General features: G+C 37.4%; 1 long non-coding RNA gene across 8 annotated transcripts in view; it reads left to right on the top strand.

Moving 5' to 3' along the window:
* Window positions 1–17,130, top strand: part of LOC309385459 — a 160,812-nt gene that overhangs the window by 12,600 nt on the left and 131,082 nt on the right. For all 8 annotated transcript variants that reach the window (XR_014174221.1, XR_014174222.1, XR_014174223.1 and 5 more), the window contains one exon: window positions 2,743–2,939. This is a non-coding gene — a long non-coding RNA (uncharacterized lncRNA). The remainder of the gene's footprint in view (window positions 1–2,742; window positions 2,940–17,130) is intronic.

Below are 17,130 nucleotides of genomic sequence, written 5' to 3'. Positions count from 1 at the left end.
CCTGGCCATTTATTTGAAACTGTAGGAAGCAGTCACTTCCTAGGCCTGTTACTCATTGCCAAAATGTAAGTAAGAGGGCTATATCACAAAAAATGCATGTCTTATACCACTCTTTCAGCACGTAGCTGACATAGGGAATATTAATATTTGGCAGACAAAGGAGATAAATCTTTGTGGTTCATATAGAAGCACTGCATGAATCAGAAAATGATGGTGTTGGGTAGCCTTGATTAATATATGGTTACACATTTTTCAGTGATTATAATTCAGGCAATTATTAAATGTAGTATTCTATTTTTATTTTCAGATATGGTAATCTTGTGGAATCCCCAGCCCATTTTTTTTTAAAAAAAAAACCACTTGATTTAAGGGGTGGCAGCATGGGAATGTTCTTTATTGCTCTGTCTCAGGCAGCAAAATAATGTGGTCTCTGACATACTGAAAAATTCTGGGAAGCTTTGAGGATTCTCTGGGATAGAAAGGTCTGTGTAGAAATCAAATAACCAGATGATGATGATGATGATGATGCTCTATAGAATACTTAGGTCTTATTCCAATGGACTCTTGATACCCTCAAAAAGACTTCTTTATATAATAATTTGAATTGCTTGTGTGGCTGGATTCCTATGATTTTCTGCTAATTCTAGAATTACTACAAAACTCTTTTAATGAAACCGGCAATATTTCATACATGATAGATCTCTCTATGCCATGTCACATTAAGCTGAATATTGAGCTTCTTATTCAGATGAAATCAAAATGAAGTCAATTTTACCAGAGATGTTCAGATGGAGAATAAAACACCAAACTGGAAAATATGACACATACAATCTCAGAAATATTGTGCAAGGATATGAGATTTTGTTCTAGAAAGGCCCATTCAACTTTGTAAAAATGTAGAAGCACAAAGAGGATTATATTGGCAAAGTTCTAAAAAGAAAAACCCCAAATCTGCCTTTACTACTTAACTGATTAACCAATGGGACAATATGGCTATTATTCTCTTTATGCTTAATGTCAATATGCAAAAGGAAATAATATATCTAGACTGCAAGTGTTAGAACTATCCATAAAATAATCCGTCAAAGGCAGAATAAGGGACAGTAAAGCATGGATAAAGAAGGAATTCAGAAGGTTTAATGACGGGTTCTTATGGATGATCCCTTTTCAAAAACATTTGGAACTTCAGGTTGAAGCAGGAAGAGAGTTCTGCATAATAAAACATAATCTGGATGTACAGGTATATGCAACCAACCTTAATTATAATAAAGAAACTAATAACCAGCTCTGCTTTTCGTATGATTTTTAAAGGTCTTTTAAAGTGTACTCTATAGCTCAACAAGCCCTCCAAACAGTGTGAAGACTTTGTGGGTCTTTTTTTTTAATGAGGACCCTTTCACCTCCAAACAAGATCACTATCCCAAGATTTTAATTAATTACTGAAGTTTAAAATAAATCAGATGAGGGTCCTGCTTGATAATCCTCCTAGGCTAGTTTTCATTCCTTCTCATGTGTAATACAGCCCACAGTAAGATTTAATTTTAGCCATAATTATGAAAAGTTTGAAATTAAATCTTACTGGGAATGTGTTCTCCATTAATATGGACAAAAAAAAACTGATCTAGGGGGATTATCACGAAGGCCATAAAAAAAGATTTAATTTTTAACTTTTTAAATTAATTAAAGCACAACAAAGGATTCTGTTTTGGAAACGAAATAGCCACTGACACTCTAAGTGAAGATGACTGAGCAATATCATGCCATGTTTAGAAGCTACACAAAATATGGAACATGGACGCATTGTTACCTTCATTATACCATATTTGTGTTCATTTCTTTGATCTTTCATGTCCCCCCCACCCCATCCATCAGTATCTTGCCATGCTTTCAAGTGTAACAGCCCCAGAGATAGAGAATATGTCATGGTGTCTATTTACCTGTCTGTTCCCAGAATTGTTTATAGAATAAAAATTAAAACTTTGGTGAACCTAAAGTGGAAAACAACCTTAAAAAAAAAGAATCAGGAAAACGTTAGGTAGTATAAATATTTCTAAGCTTCATTTGCAGGGTTTTTTTTTTCTCATCCTCTTTGGCTTATTCTTCTAAGGTGTCAGAACACAGCTTGTTGGAGGGTGAAAAATGTTGGATGGCAACAAAAAGGCTCAGAAGGAAAAAAAATGGAATGCTTCTGTTTATTTATTATTGTTTTTTCACCTGATAATTTCCATCACAGAAATTATTTTTTCACCTGCAATATGATTCTTGGTATTACTGAGTTGCTGGGGGCTGATACGTAACAGTTTCTCCTACCCCATTTAATTTTTCCTTTACATGGACTTAACATAGTACACACTAAAATTTGTCAAAAAAAATATATCCATGAATTCTATAGAAACCACTGCACCATGTTTTAGGAGGTACATGCAGGAGACCTACCATTGCTACTTAGTTGTCACTGTCAGATTTTCAAAGTGATCAACTGGATCTGGAAACTACCTTCTATGTTTATTTGCCCAATGAAGAAAAGGAATGGCACTGGTCTAGGGAGGAAACTGTGTAATTTATTTAAAGCTGCTTGATTATAGGGCCTCTGTGTCCCTCTCACTGGCTTGGAGCCAAAGCACACTCTGAAGTTACATTTAGAAATGACCTTTGCTCTTTCATGTAGTGTTTTCCTTAGCTTAGTTGAAAATTCATCATGTTATTCCATTTTCTTCTCTTTTATTTATTCCTTTTGCAAAGGCAGTCACCTTATTTCTTGGTAAGCATCGATTTTCATGGTCACAGTGGCTTCCAGCCAACCTCCAATGTGGCATCTGAGGAATGCAGCCATGATTAGGCAGAACTAACTGAAACCGCAAAACCATGCCACTGATGATCTATCAATCGCCGACAGACAAAAAGAAAAGCATGAAATATCTTCTGATGCCTTCATCCCTGTGAGTCATATCTTCTCTGTTAACTTCCATTATTTCAAGTAAAGGACATCATGTAACTTACAAAAGTCTTTGTTCATGTGGAATGGTGCTCAGGGGAAATACAACAGCACATACTTTGGTCAAAGCAACAACTTGGAAACACGTTGAAAGCCATTTTTCACCTTAATAGTAAATAAAAGACTCCCTGGCTAAATGCCCTCTGCTATACTCCTATAGTATAAAGCTGAATGTATTTCACGAAAGTTGTACCACTTAACAATACTTGACATGTTTTGTTTTACTTACTTCAAAGAATGTTATTATAGTTGACCTTTTGGGCACAATCATTTTCTTTTCTTCTTCTTATCTAGCACAGCCTAGTTCTCCTATGTTCCCTCCATGGCATTTTTGTAACAATCATAATTAATTCACAGACTGAAACAAAGCCAGAAGGTTAAAAAAAAAACCCCACAATTTACTTGTGTTTTATACTCACTCTGTCCTGCTAATATCTTGTTTCCTTAGCTTAAAATATTATTTTGTCAGCCTGATATGTAACAGGCAATAGAGGAAAATGTACTTTTGAAACCCGAATAAGTCTTTTTAATTGATTTCCAGATCAATTTAAATTTGTTTACAAGTTAGAATGCATGTTGATGGACTATTGGGTACATAGGAATGAACAAACCGGAACTAAGAAGATTAGAAAAGAAATTGGGATCTTTATTTACATGGACTTTTATTTGTTGTTTATTTACAGTTGGAAAGTTCATTATTGTATTTTGCCAAGATCTGTCCTCCAGTTTCCTGAGTTGTTTCCACTCACCCACCCATAATGAGAAAAAGATTTCTGCTTTCCATTTCACATTCAGGATGGTTTAAAATTTATATAAAAATTATTTTAGTGATTATTTTTTTCTGTTATTTTATTATTCTACATTGTCAGAAAGGGTGGTTCCGTTTTTCTTTCTTTTTCCATCAGCCAGCAGCCTTCTTGATTTCTGTATTTTCTCATATGGAAAAATTTCAAAGAATAGAATAGAATAAATTTAATTTGTTAGCCGCTCCCTCTCCAAAAGGACTCGGGGCGGCGTACAATAAAAACCCATACATATATACATATACATACAAATACATATACACATACATACAAACACATACACGTACACGGAGGAGGTAACAATCGTTAAATGCATACAATAGTAGTAATAGAATTAAAATTAACAATTAAAATACCCTCAGTTAAAATTACAAATTTAAAAAGACTGTCAGGAGGAATGGGATAAAACTATGGTTGAGCCAGGCCAGCTAATTGAAAAAGGTGGGTCTTGAGCTTTACACGGAAGGAGCGGAGATCGGAGGTAATCCTGATGTCAAGGGGGAGGTCATTCCACAGGGCTGGGCCCATCACAGAGAAGGCTCTGCTCCTAGGCGTCGCCCCCCAAAGGAAGAACTCTTGCATTATAATTTCACTTGTGATTTAGGGTTATCAAAAACTGATGAAAATATAATTCTGTCCTTCATTGGTAATTGAGCTGCTTGCTCCCTTAAAATGTTAAAACGATAGGAATATCTAACTCATCCTCCTCCATTTTTTAATTTTTCATTGATTTTTTTTGACAGAGTTTGCTTCCAAATTGCATGAGAATAACTGAAAAAAAAAGATCAGTTAAGTCAGTTCCCTTTAATTCATAGAAAAATGAACCATACTATAGAAAGGATCAGTACTCTGATTTATTACCTTTTCTCAAAAGCTTTGGATTCAACTTCTCATCCTTCTCAAGCTTTCCTAGTTCTTCAGTGAGATATGGCCAATCACTTTTTCTCTCTTGATATCGCCACTAATGTTGCTGGTCATGGCCAGTCCCACATCTCACATCAGCATGGCTTATCCAGGATACTTTGATACCTAAAGTGAAGAAGGAGAAAGCACAGTTTTGGATTCCATGTACAAATATCTTGTTGGGCAACTGGAACTTTCTTTAATTGCCCTGGTGGAAGACCACCCCCCATCTCTCTCTTTTGAAGATGGTGGGCTGAGGAGAGTTGGCTTCAGCTGTTTCTCATTTACTTATAAACCTTCCACCATTTAACATCTGAACTGTTCACCCCAATTTCTGTTTAATGGCTGCTATTGTTAGTCGCTAAGTCATATCCGACCCATCATAACTTCATGGGCAATGTTCCTCCATGCCTTCCTGTCCTCTACCATCCCCTGGAGTCCATTTAAGCTCACACCAACTGCTTCAGTGACTCACCTCATTCTCTGTCTCCCCTTCTTCAATCATTCTCAGCATTTGGCTCTTCTCCTGCTTAATGATAGACTAGCTTTATCTATAGATTCAAGCACCAGCTTGCCCTGGATTGAGTTGTCATCCTTTTGCTCCATATTTCTCTGACCATCACCTCCATTGTTTTCAAGTGTCCTCTGTCAGACCTGCAAGCCATCTTTTCTTTTTTGGACTTCAGGCCTGCCACACCTTCTATTATTCTAGTATGCATTTTCTATTGTGGGGAAATGGGAGGGGGTATTATATGGAGTTGGGTGATATGTAGCCATAACAAAATTCTTTCTAGAAAGCCAAGGTCATCCTTTCTCTCTGCACCTGGCCAGAGCTGGATGGGTGGAAGCTGCCAGCATGGCAATGGAAGATTGGACCATGTGATGCACTTTGGGGATGTGAGGGCAGGATCTTGAACTTTCAACTTGGTGGGACACATGGAAGCTTTCAGATTCGTGTTTTCCCAGATGTGTCAACATGGATCTCTTAATAAATTGGAACTTAGAGGAATACTTTGCCTCAGACTCTGATTTACTTTTGGATGCTATTTGGAACCTGACATCCCCTTTCCTTTACTCTCCCTATTAAGTCCTCTGGGGTTCTAGGCCTTTGAATGAAAAGCTAACTGAATTTAGCTTAGGTGCTATCACTCCTGACAACATTCCAAATATAAAAGAATTCTTAACAATCCTGTGATCTTTGCTGAGAAATGAACAATATAATGGTTTTTTTCAATTGGGATTGATTATCAACTTTTATTTTATTTCCTACAGAGGACAGAGCAGTTTTTGGGGTGTCAGTCTCTGCATGTGATGCATGAGGGAAGAATCCTTTGCAAAACCCTACAAGCTTGATAAAGTCTGCCTTATTGTTCCCTGATTAGTGGAGGCCAGGGAGTAATCTCTGATTAATGGTTTACTTATCGGATTACATTGAATAACTGATTAAATCTTGTAGGCCTACTAACTATTATACTGATATAAACACAGACAGCAGTTAAGAGTACTAGCAATTATATCAGATTAGCTCCAGTTACATTAATGAGACTAATGTATGTGGATTGGTATCTGATGTAATATATGGCTTTTTATTAGTTAGCATAACCATGGTTTATGGGGGAAAAACTTCAGTGATGTAGTGGCAAAGATTTTAAATTGTGATTAGCCAATGAAATTCTGCATTTCCATTAACATTAAAACCTCATGTCCTTGAGATTTATAGTGTCCGAATATATCAATTGATTTATAGTCTAGTAATCCTTTTATCCTCATTTATGTGCAACATTACTCGATGTAAGTGCCAGAATGTCTCCATTAATCGAATTCTAGAGTGTTAGACTAAGAAACAGGGCTGAGAAACTTTCCAACTGTATTATAAATACACTTTGAAGTGGAAAAAAGAAAAAAAAAAGAAAATACTGCAATCGTTGGTGCCCACTTGGAAAATACATACACTAATGGTGTTTATTCAAGCACCTCATGTTTAAGTACTAATAGCTGTTAAAAGTGGATATACTTATATATTCAGTTATGCACATTTAAATACCATGGATTTCAAGGCAAGAAGTTGAGAACTGGATTATAGCCTTTGTTAACTGTTTGTCACTATCACCTGAGCAACAAGAAAATGTTGCTTATAATGTTTAATTTTGTTACTTAATATGATTAACAAAAGAATCAAATGAATTATAAAAGAAATAAGGTAATGATCTTAAATGGTTTTTGACTACTGATCAAACTTATGAGCACCTTGGATTCTTTGAGTTACTATAAGGAATTGATGAAAGGAAGCTAAGTAGTAACAGATGGAAATAATCTGACTATTCTTCTACTCACTATAATTCTACGGCACTGCTGCTGACTCTACGTATATCATTATGTACTGACATCATATGTAAATGTTGATTATTTATGCAATAGTGATGGATAGCTAATGAGGTCTACAATAACTTTGAGAGCCTAGACTAGATATAGTTCAAATAGGACCATAATTATTTAATATCTTTCTAAAAGCCATGGTGGTGCAGTGGTTAGAATGCAGTTCTGCAGGCTACCTCTGCTGCCTGCGAGCTGCCTGCAATTTGGCAGTTCGAATCTCAAGGTTGACTCAGCCTTCCATCCTTCCAAGGTCAATAAAATGAGGACCCAGATTATTGAGGGCAATATGCTGACTCAATAGACCGCTTAGAGAGCACTGTAAAGCACTGTGAAGCAGTATATAAGTCTAAATGCTATTGCTAATGCTATTGCTACTACTGTAGATAAATGGGTTTTTAGCCAAAGCTGGTTAGCTGCCCTTCTCCTCTTTTTAACAAAGTGACATTAGTATTCTACTTCTCTATTTGTCCATTGATTACTTTTACTGGAATGTCTTTTTCAAATAAGACTAGAATATGGGATCTATCATTGTTAGCGTTAAAAAAGAATTATTCAATTCATTTGAATGTTGTGTTTTCTGTTGTTTAGAGAAACGTGGACTCTTCTGAATAATTTTCTACTTTCAGTTACTTACAAGCACTAGCAAATTCAATTTTAGGTGAAATGTTATCATAATTGCAATTTCCAGGTGTGCACAAGTCCTGAAGGGTTATGGTGATTCAGTAGTTAAAGACACTGAGATAGTCAGCTGGAAAAGTGACAGTGCAGGTTAGAGACTTGAGCACCAAGAGTGAGCTCCTGTTACTTATCCCAGCTCCTGCCCACCTAGCAAAGCACCCACAGCCACTTAATCTTGATAAATAAGTACAACTTTGTGAGAAGGTAACAGCATTCCATGTGTATAGTTATACTGGCCATATGATCATGGAAATATATTTGGACAATTCTAGTTCCCTCAGCTAAGAAACAGAGCTGAACCCAACACCCTAGTCAGAAGCAACTGAACAGGGGAAACCTTTACCTTTAAAAGCCTTGAGAGAAATGTCATGATTGTTATAAAAACTGTTTTGGCTTAAGCAACTCTAAATTATTTTGAAACTTTTCAGTACATAAGTGGGACCTCCTGATCTAGGAACATTCCACACTGACACACAAATGTATTTGTGCAAAGGCTTTCTGGGTCATGACTGCCACCCTGCTCTTCCAAGTCTTTCCAAATTCCAAGAATTTGTGACTCTAGAAGAATTTAATAGAATGCTAACCATTCAGACTTAGTGATGGAAACCCATACATACAGGGACCATGCATGTGTCTCTGTGTGTGTGTGGGGGTGTGTGTGTGTGTGTAAAACCCACAGCCACTTGTCAGACCCATCTGTGTCACAATGCATCCACATTATAAAAACATCAACTTCCCAAAGAGCTTTTATAACATAGATCTAACAAGAGTTGTTTCTTGTAGGTTCCATCAGTTAGCATTGCTAATGTTGAAGGATGATGAGAGTTGTAAGAGAAAAGAACTTGAGGCATTTAGCTTTGGAGAAGGTTGTGCTTAAACCGTAAAGCACAGCACATCCCAGAGTCTTGTAATATAGCCCTGCACACATAGAGAGACATACCTTTCAGTCTTGAATCCTTGTGTCTATGTGGCCATGTCCAGAAACATTTGCAGAAGTGGCTTTCATCTAAGAAAATGACTGCTCCCAAATCACCCAGCTGGCTTTGTATGTAAGGTAAGTCTACCTTACTCACAACACCCTCATTTCTAGCCATTAACCATGGCATTACAGTGGATATTTGATTTCGCTTGATTTAAAATCTGGATTCAATAAGACTTAAAATAGGTAATCAGCTCCATAATTCTCTGATATCAAGCAGTGTTGAATTCAAAAAGCCAGGAATAAAGACTGGTATCCCCCCCGCCCCCCGTTGTAGATTCTATCCTCTAAAGTGTAAAGCCATTTAGAACACAATGCTTTAGTCACAGCACTGGTAATTGTAATTGCACAATTGAAAATATAGTAGATAATGCAAAAATCACTAATTGCAACCAGTTCATCTTTAGAAAAAGACCATATTGGATAAAGAAATTGCTTATTCAGGGAAAACAAGTCATTTACATCTTGAGCATTCTTAACCAGTAGCTCATCATGAGGACCTCTCTACACCCCCCCCACACCCAGAGCAACTGGTGGGCTGATGGAAAGGCCCCCATGCTGCCTTTAAATCACATATGTGGCACGGGAAACAGAACAGCTATTAAAATATATTTATTATTCATTATTAGAAAATTGCCTACATGTGGTGTTCTAGAAAGCAGAAACTTGCATTTTTGTTGACTCATTAAAAGTCTGTAATGTGATGTCCTGCAAAACCCAAATTTGTATTTATAGCCTTAATTTTAAAACTCCATTTGAGCAATTATCTTGGAGCATTAAATGAAGAAGGAGCAAGGGGAGAAAAAAAGGTAATGTAATGATGGCACAATTTGCCTAGTAAACCAGCTTTTTTTGTATCCCCAGAACCACTGGAAAAGAATTTGATTTAATCCTGAGAATCATAGGTGAGCTATGATTAGTAAGATGTGCTACTACTGTCAATGTGTTAATAAATTGTTGTTTTGTATGCTCTGTGCATTCCAATTTTCTGTTTAGTAAACACTTAACACTCTAAGGTCTGCCAGGAAATCAGATGATATGAAACCAATTTAGCAACTTAATTTGTATTATGTTATGCAATACTACATCCTGTGGCAGATACCAAACACGGCCACTGATGATTTCTTATCAAGACATTCTATTCTCATCAGTTTGCTAATGGTGCAGGAGGTTTTAGGAATGGGACAATAGGTGAAGAAAGAGGTAATGTAAAAATGACAGACAATTCATTCAGCATCTATGCTGGAGAAGACATTTTCTAATGTAACGAACTGGAATGATCATTTAGTCTTCGGTCTTGCCCTTCACAAACCAGTTGCCTTTCTGTTGGCTGCTTCTGACAAACATTATGAATCTATTATTTTCTACCTATGTTTATTTTCAACAAAATCAGAAAAAGAAAGAAATAGGAAAAAGAAAAGAAAAGATGGTTAAGAGTACAAAGAAAGGAAAAGGATATTAAAAATTAGAAAAGGAGCAGCTTCGCACTTTCTTCAGTACAGATGCAAATATCCTCTTATTATAAAATTAACAGTAGTACACTGTATTTTTATAATCACCAACAGTTCTAATAATGAAATCCCAAGTTTCATTTCTTTTAGTTTCAAGCAGGAAAAAATAATAATCAAAAAATGGTTTCCAAGAACAAACAAAATTAAAATATTTTCCCTAATCAAAAGAGTCGATTTTGCCATCTCCACCAACTCCATTAATTTCACCATCCATTCCTCTTTCGTGGGAATCTGTAAATCATTCCATCTCCGTGCCTCTAAAAGTCTTACTACTTACTACTATATATATGTTATATTTATCATATATAGAACAAAGTCCCAGTGTTTTTTTTTCTCCCAAGCTATTTATCCATCAAACCGAAAGAAAAATATTCTGGTTTTAATTGTACATTCATTCCAAGAATTCTCTATATAGATCTCATCCCAATATTTCTTAGCTGTCTTATATGTCCATCATAGATGATAAAAAGCACCTCCAGATTGATTATATTTTCAGCATCTATTTGACGCACCTTTATACAGTACATACATCTTTAACAATTTATGCAGTGTTAAATACCAGTGATACATCATCTTATAAAAGTTTCTTTCAAGTTATTATTCAATGTACATGTCAGTTCTTTACTCCACACATTCTCCCATTGATCAAGCATCTGATTATCTCCCAGGTTTCATTTTCCCATTAAATCATACAATCTTTAACATATTTATCTTCCATATTCCTTTACAATAAGAGTTTATACATCTTAGCAGTAACATGCTCATCATAGGTATACAGATCCCACTCCAAATCACTTTTCTCATTTGTAAAATTGAAATTCTAAAGTTTAAATCTTTCTGACAACTGAGCATAAGTCAATCATTGATGTTCTACCTGTATTCTTCAGAATGTTCTCAGGACAACTTGCAGTGTTTGTGGCAGAAGAAAAAAAAATGAAGTAGTTGCCAGGATAGAAAGCTAGAAATAATCTCCTGGCTAATGAAAAAGGATGCAGAGGGCATACAATCCTAAAGAATCCATCTCTCTTCCTTCTTTCAAATGCCTCTTAGCCCTTTCTCCCTTGGTTACATTTGATGGCAAATTGGAGGCCATGCATGATCTTCAATATCTCCCTAACAATGTCAGCTGCTGATGGTGGCCATCATTTGGGTCAGACGGTATTCCTACCAACATTTAAGTAAAACTGCACTTTAATAGGACTTAAAGTGACTTCTCTGAACAAATCCAGCCAATGCATGTCTTAGCTCATGGTTCCAGGGCAAATGTGCATGCGCGAGCGGCTCCCTTCCTTGCACTGAGCAACGGCGGGTTTACGGGAAGTTGCTCGCGAAAGCAGAAAGTGCGATGGACTTTTCAGACCGGTGGCTATTTCCCTGCCAGCTCGCTTGTGAAAGGACCCTAGAAACCGAGTCGTGGCCGGTGCCTTGTTAAGAATTGCGCTGCTGAAAGAGACAGAGAGAAAAAGCAGATGTATTTTTTTTACAATTATTATTTTGTGATACGATATTGAACGTAGCACTTAGAAGGCCATGGCTGATTCCAGGAAAACTAAGCAGGGTCAGATTTGATTAATCTTCGGTTAGGATTGGGACCCAGGAAATCCTAGGCGGGGAATGGGACCACGTGTGCAGGAGGGAGGCTGTGGCAGTCTCAGTCTCCTGCACCCGTGGTCCCATTCCCCACCTTCCTGATGACGTCACCAGCCTCACCAGCCATAAACCTCACCGCACATCACTGTGTGTGTGTGTGTGTGTGTGTGTGTGTGTGTGTATACACATACATACATACATATTATATAGTTATATATAAAGCACATACACATAGAGGCATATGTATACATATACTTCAGTGCTGGTTTGCAGGCGGTACACCCCGGTACTGAGTACCGTTCCGGTAAGGTGCTCTGGTGGGCTCACCCACCTGCTTGAATTCCTTACCTGTATGTGAGCTCTTCAGCGCTTCCATGCATGCAGCGCACGGTGTCTGCGTGATGCTCCGATGAGCAGCTGGAGCGTCACGGAGGTGTCACAAGAGGTAAGGATGCATGTGTGCTCTGCGTTCGTGCACACTGCACGTATTCATGTGGTGGTACAGTTGCAACGGGATCCAGAACCCACCACTGATATACTTACACACACACACACACACACACACACACACACTGTAATATATAACATTTTTTTATATACAACAGAATACCGAAAGTTGCCTTACACTTACACTACTGGTCTATCTCAATGTTTTTAAGAGTTCTTCTTAAAAAAATGTCTGGGGAATTCTGGGAGTTGTGCTTACAAATGTTAAGGCTTACAGTATTTTAATTTCCAAACCTGAATTCTTCTGTAACAATGTTGATGGTCTAAATACCAGCCTGGCATTCAGTGTACCCAGTCTGGTACACTGAACAATAAACAAACAGGATTTCTATACAAATCCAAAAGTCATAATGAATAGATATCACCAACCATTTTTGATAATAGAATCAGTCTCTTTAACTGCATGTTAACTTTGAGAAATAGGGTCGGGGTGGCTCAGCAGCTAACATGCTGAGCTTGTCAATCCGAAAGGTTGGCAGTTAAGCAGTTCAAATCCCTAGCACCGCGTAATGGGGTGAGCTCCCGTTACTTGTCCCAGCTTCTGCCAACCTAGCAGTTCGAAAGCACGTTGAAATGCAAGTAGAAAAATAGGACCCACCTTTGGTGGGAAGGTAACAGCGTTCGGTGCGCCTTCGGTGTTTAGTCATGCCGGCCACATGACCACGGAGACCCCTTCAGACAATGCTGGCTCTTTGACCTTGAAATGGAGATGAGTACCACCCCCTAGAGCTGGGAGTGACTAGCACATATGTGCAAGGAGAATCTTTACCTGTTAACTTTGGGAAGTGTTAAGTACGTTAATGAACCCTGCAAAATTCTTTGGTACATTTTGGAGCATTTGCTATCAAAAAAGTAGTAAAGTGGGTTTTTTTTTTTTTTTTGAAAGACATGGACTTTTCTCAAGAGAATGTACTGTTAATGTAAAACAATCTCAGACAGGGATATAAAAATATGGTTTTCTCCATGTTCTCCTCTGAAGCTCGAACATTTGGTTTTTATCATATAATTGAAAGGCTGATGGAAAGCTGTCTTGTCCTGTTGTATAACAGAAGTAATATATACATCACTACACTGTTTTATCTATCCTGGGAACTTATGACAAGCTCTTCAAGGCAATGATTTCCAATGGGATTTTATTAACGCCTCTGTACTTGCTGCTTTGTTACCATGTATTCCATATGTACAGAAAATATTCAGGTATAAAACTACATAATCTATATCCCTTTGGAATCAAAAGTCACTTTGACATAATATTTTTCCCTAAGAAATCATTTCTTGAAAGATGTTTGCCCTGATACATTTCCATTATAATTATATCTGACTAGCACTGTGAAGTTTTGATAATTTAAAGGTATTCTACGATCTGACAGCTCTTCTATAGTGAATTATGCATCCTTGGCTCTTAAATAGTTCTGCTGGCATGAGACGAGCTGGGATGAAGTTGTCTTTCTAAAATAATTGTTCCATGGAGCATCCATTATACCTTTAGGAAAAAAAATTGCCTTACTTCAACAAATTACAGACTAGCCTATAATGGGTATTTTTGATAGCTATTAGGATTTTTTTTCCTTAGAAGAAAAAAGAAAAGAAAAGAAACCTGAACAGTAAAATGCATATTGATATCAGTCTGCCATGTCTTGTAAATTTCAATACTCTGTAGACTTTTATTTTAAAGCCTAACATAATTGCTAATTACAATAATGTGTGTGTGTGTAGGTGTGTGTGTGTCCATGTGCATGTGTGCACTTTCCCACAGAATCACAGCATCAGAAATTAAATCTTTACTGAAGGTTTCCTGAATTGTTCTAGTATTGTGATGGCAAACCTATGGATAGCTCTCTCTGTGGGCATGCCAGCCGTCGCCCCAGCCTAGCTCCACCACGTATTCGTGTGCACCTCCCACCAGCTAGGTGGACCTCAGGTATCTGCTGTGCATGTGGGGGGAGGGGTGCATGCGGGGATGCGTACATGCATGCAGGGATGTGCATGTAGGGATGTGCACACACATGCATGGAGTGCATATGCAGTGGGGTGCTTGTGTTGCATTTTGGGGGTTCACGCAGAGCCCTGTGCCCCGTTTTGGCTTCCAGGTTAGTGCAGGAGGCCTTCCAGGCCCAAAACAGGACCCGGGGGAGGGGGCACGGCATGCGATGCAAGAAGGTTAGCCATCACTGTTCTAGTACATACTCTACCTTACTTATTGTTGTTGTGTTTTGTTATTGTTCTTTTGCACATACATGAATATAATAATACTTTTCCTAGTTATGAGTCAGAATTATTGACAAATGTAAGGCTGTTCTCTTCTTTGCTCATGAGGCAGCAAATGGTCACTGTTGATTAAATACGTAGCCCAAACTGGGAGAGAGATCAAGGTTTTGAAGTGATATAAAACACATCTTACCTCCAGGTTTCTCTAAAGCAGTGAAATAGTGAGGAAAACAATTACTCACTTTTCCCTTTGCAAAAGTTACTATTTGTTTCACAGGGTAAACATTCTGTTGGGGTTTGGGTTCCTCCTCATTAGCTCACTTATTGTGATATGAATGTACAATAACTTGCTGAAACAGCTGTGTGGTTCTGGCCACTTTGCTATATAGAAGTAAGAGCTTGTTAAAAAACAAAAAGCAATCCATGGAGTGGTGCATGAACATAGTGGAAGCAAAGATGGTTTGTAAGGATAGAAACATACCGAGAGATGTAACAAATGGAGTTTTTGAAAATGAGTTTGCCCTTCCCTTCCCACTTTCCCCTTCCCTTTCCTTCCCTTCCTTTTCCTTCCTCTTCCTCTTCTCACTTTCCCCTGTCCACTTCCCTTCTCCCCTTCCCAAATAGAAACACATGGATGGATTAGCAAGAGAGGAGGTGGAATAGTTTGAATTTCTTGTATGATTTCCCCCCAAATTTTCTAGTAAAGCAGCCAGTCTGCTTCAATACATTGTCTATACTGTAGAGCTATAATTATTACATAATATATCAAGAAAACTCTCTAGAGATAACATCATAGGAGATTATAGGCTGTTTTGAAAAGCCATTAAGGATCTATTAGTTGCCAAAGAGTTCATCCATAATTTCACCTAATGTCCTCTCTAGAGCTTCCCATCGTTATCTTATGTTATATAGCAATGATAATTCAGAGTGTTCAGGCGCCTCTTCAGACAATTCATAGAACATTTGTGCTTTGTTCTCTAAGGTGAATGATTATTTTATTGAAGATGCTAGTTAGAAATATCCTGCACTTAGAAATTTCTTCCTTTTTTTCCCTCCAACAATATTTCTTTTACAAGCATTTCAGAAACATTAATTTTAGCTGAACCTGTAGTGGAATTATTTTCTGATGAGCACGAACCTTAACAAGAAACAGACCTCTCCAAACTAGTGTCTTCCAAGTGAAATTATAGTACAGTTAATGAGTTCCTCGATATTAAGAGATATTTTGTAGCTCTACTTTAGTGCAGTATTATTAATGCTATAGGCAATAAATATGTATGAGTGGCTTGGGGGCCTAGAGGTGGAGCTCTCACCTCACAATCAGGATGCTGTGAGTTCAATCCTAGATAGTGGCAGATATTTCTCTCTCTGGACGCAATGAGTAATTGTCTGCTGTGAATTCCACATAGACATCAGGAAGGGCATCCAGCTAGTAAATGCTCAAGCTCTGTTTAGTTGCCCTGACTCCACCCCAGTGCAAGGGATTACAGGGTCATTAAAAAAAATGACACTACGCATATGTATTACTAATGTGTAATTTAATAAAAGCTCCTTATATGTGGGCATCTTGGGTATTCAGTTCCAGAGTGAAATACAAAAGGACACCTTTAATTAGTTTGCAAATTTGATAATAGCACTATATGTTTTTTGTATCTTTTTAGTACAAACACTGCCCTTATAGATACCTATTTTTAATACCTAAGTAAACCCATATTCCTCATTAAAAATGTATTATATTCTTTATTGCATGCTCATTTATTGCCACTCCACCTCTATAGCCAGGAGAAAGAGAAAGAAGATTCTTTAGAATTGTTGATTTTATTTGATTATATGGTTATGAGGCTTATTATCAATGAACAGAAGGAAAATGTGATTCCTGAGCAAATCTTTTTGGAATAATAGCAACTGACATTATTAACCCTGATTTAGCACCTGTCATACATAATTGTGCAATGCAAAAAGATGTATCTGAGTTTGGAACATATCCTTAATAAAACTGATTTCTAAGTTATAGCTAAAGCTGCCAATCTAAAACGGCCTCTGATTATGGAAGCCAATGGATTTAAACTATGTGGCTGTTCAAATTTCTCGGCAAGTCCTTGGAAACTTCCAACAGATTAAGATGCTCAGTATGTTATAGAATGGAACAGTTCAGGAAGAAGCTGATGTATTCTAACATAATGGGTTTTATCCAGGCTAAAGCGAAAATCTTGAAAACTCAAAAGGAAAAAAAAATGTTCAACCACATTATTAAAATGACTGAATCAATTTAATCTTTCTTATGGTTTGTCAAGCTTATAAAATATTATATTTCTCTTCAGATAAAGTTACATACTGTGTAGCTCAAAGATAATCCCCGTGGTCTTGGCATATGTTAGTTAATTGTCTCAGAAGGAAATACCATAAATACCATGCTGTCAACACCCATGGGCATTTGCTCATCTGTCACTGTGGGAGCACCAGACTGGCTGAGGTGCTCGAAGACATTTCCTCAGCCACGTAAATCACAGCCATTTCTCCTTCCCCCTTCCTCAATGGTCAAGTCAGAAGGAACATGTGTTAATAAAAATCACCTTTGCC

Source organism: Natrix helvetica (assembly GCF_964273705.1).
Source record: "Natrix helvetica genome assembly, chromosome: 1".
Taxonomy (NCBI): Eukaryota; Metazoa; Chordata; class Lepidosauria; order Squamata; family Natricidae; genus Natrix; species Natrix helvetica.
This window is presented reverse-complemented; position numbering and strand designations above follow the sequence as displayed.